This window comes from Acinonyx jubatus, chromosome E1 (assembly GCF_027475565.1).
Source record: "Acinonyx jubatus isolate Ajub_Pintada_27869175 chromosome E1, VMU_Ajub_asm_v1.0, whole genome shotgun sequence".
In the NCBI taxonomy this organism is placed as follows: Eukaryota; Metazoa; Chordata; class Mammalia; order Carnivora; family Felidae; genus Acinonyx; species Acinonyx jubatus.
Window position 1 is genome coordinate 41,095,283 of NC_069397.1, and position 2,858 is coordinate 41,098,140.

Consider the following 2,858-nt stretch of genomic DNA (forward strand, 5'->3'; position numbering starts at 1 on the left):
CTCCCTCTCTTTTTGCCCCTCCCTGTTCACACTCATCTCTCTCTCTCTCTCTCTCTCTCTCTCTCTCAAAAATAAACATTTTAAAAAGTTAAAAAAAAAAAAAAGTTCAGGAGAAAATGAGTAAACTCTGGCCAAAGAGAGGTTCTGTCACCCCATGTGTTTGGAGACCGATGTCCCTCTTCCAAGCCCAGCTGCACCTGTCCTCTGCTCTCCATTCTCTTTTCAACTCTTCCCTTCCTCTTCTTTCTGTCCTCCTGCCTCTCAGGGCGGCTGCCCCAGTGCTCCAGTGCATGGAGAACGTTCCACTGGAAGGCCATTTAGCTCATGGGCTTGCAGACCAGATCTCTCAAAACCTCACATTTCCATAGGGATGTCTTAACGTTTTAGTGTACGTGCTGCCGAAGAGAGCACTTAAGGTTTTAAAAATATGTACATTTTAATTATTTAAAAATATAATAAAAGCACATTGATCATACATGGTGTGTATCTATCTGCTTTTAATGAACTGGAGACCCCCCCCCCATTGTGTTGCTCTAGGTTAACTCATTCTAGTGTAGACTGCCAAAATCGAATCTTTGCATTTGAACTTCTTATAAATGAGTCATCAATTCAGAAGGCCATGACTCAGAGACTGCCTTTCTAAAAATAAGGCTTGGGCTGCCACCCCCATAAAATAATCTTTTTTTAGGGGTGTCTGGGTGACTCATTCAGTTGGTTAAGCATCTGACTTCGGCTCAGGTCATGATCTCGCAGTCCATGAGTTCGAGCCCCGCGTCAGGCTCTGTGCCGACAGCTCAGAGCCTGGAGCCTGTTTCAGATTCTGTGTCTCCCTCTCTCTCTCTGACCCTCCCCCGTTCATGCTGTCTCTCCCTGTCTCAAAAATAAATAAATGTTAAAAAAAAAATTAAAAAAAAATAATAATCTTTTTTTGAAAAAAAAGTAATCTCAGGGCGCCTGGGTGGCTCAGTCGGTTAAGCGTCCGACTTCGGCTCAGGTCATGATCTCGCAGTCCACGGGTTTGAGCCCCGCATCGGGCTCTGTGCTGACAGCTCAGAGCCTGGAGCCTGTTTCGGATTCTGTGTCTCCCTCTCTCTCTGACCCTCCCCCGTTCATGCTCTGTCTCTGTCTCAAAAATAAATAAACGTTAAAAAAAAATGTTTTTTAAATAAAATAAGAGTACAGAAACCACCGTATACCATACACAGTGGAATGCTATGTAGCAGTAAAATGAATGCTACTGTAAGAAACAATTGTCCGTTAAGCAAAAAAAGCCAAGTGCAGAACATTTTCTATGGAATCTCTCCGTACACACACATGTGCCTGGGATTTTCCTAGCAGGATATACTTCTTAAGAGTGGCTTCCTCGAAGAGGAGGGATTAAAAGTTTGGGGGTAGGAGACACTTTTTGTGATAAGCCTTTTGTATTGCTTGAATTTATACTATGTATATATAGCATTAGCTTTTCAATGAAAAGGTTTTTAAACTTATATTTTAAGAAACACTTTTCCCAGTCTCCTAGATTAGTGTTTGGCCCTAAAATCCTATGTAAAGATATAAAGATTATATTTGTCCAAAGAGACTGGACAAATAACGAGTTAGTCTAGGTTGCCTCTGCTACGGGGAACGAGAGATGAAAAAGGTTTTTTTCTGTCATGGAGAAAAGGCACCCAACTCTTGAGTTTTTTATTCGGAGAAAAAGAAAAAAAGCCAATGTTTATCATAAGGGAGATAAAAGCTAATGGTGGAGTCCAAGGTGTCTGAGGGCGGGGCCAGGTTTGGGGACTGCCCATTTGCAGGACCCCCCAAACCCTAAAAATGCCACCCAGTTATCTTCCCGTGAGGCCACCTTGAGACTGTCACCCCCAGTCTCCTACTGTCTTGGGAACATAGATCTACCTCCCTCATTTGGGATGGGCCACTCTAGTCAAGAATATTCCAGTCAATTATCCCTCACAACAGCTGCAATTTTTAGAAATTAAATAAAAAGATTATTCCTATCACAGGAAATTTCTGGTACAGGGAAGATGTTTAATAAATATCTACTGCATAGGGCACCTGGGTGGCTCAGTCAGTTGAGTGTCCAACTCTTTTTTTATGTTTGTTTATTTTTGAGAGAGACAGTAAGAGCGCAAGCTGGGGGGGGGGGGGGGACGGGGCAGGCAGAGAGACAGGGAGACGCAGAATCCGAAGCAGACTCCAGGCTCTGAGCTGTCAGCACAGAGCCCCACGCAGGGCTCAAACCCACGAACCGTGAGATCGTGACCTGAGCCAAAGTCAGACGCTTAACTGACTGAGCCACCAGGTGCCCTGGAATGTCCAACTCTTGATTTCAGCTCAGGTCATGATCTCGAGGCGATTTGGGCTCTTTGCTGACAGTGCGGAACCTGCTTGGGATTCTTTCTCTCCCTCTCTCTCTCTGCCCCTCCACCCTGCTCGTTCTCTCTCTCTCTCTCAAAATAAATAAATAAACATTTAAAAATAACGAAATAGGGGCGCCTGGGTGGCGCAGTCGGTTAAGTGTCCGACTTCAGCCAGGTCACGATCTCGCGGTCCGTGAGTTCGAGCCCCGCGTCAGGCTCTGGGCTGATGGCTCAGAGCCTGGAGCCTGTTTCCGATTCTGTGTCTCCCTCTCTCTCTGCCCCTCCCCCGTTCATGCTCTGTCTCTCTCTGTCCCAAAAATAAATAAACGTTGAAAAAAAAATAACGAAATAAATACCTACTGCATAAATACAATCATCATGGAAATGAGAACTAGTTCAGGAGGGCTAATTTTTAGATGATGCTTATTTTGAAAAGTTAGAAAAAGCAAAGAAGAGCAGGGAAGAAAATCAGCTGTGGTAAGAAGGACAAAAAGATCA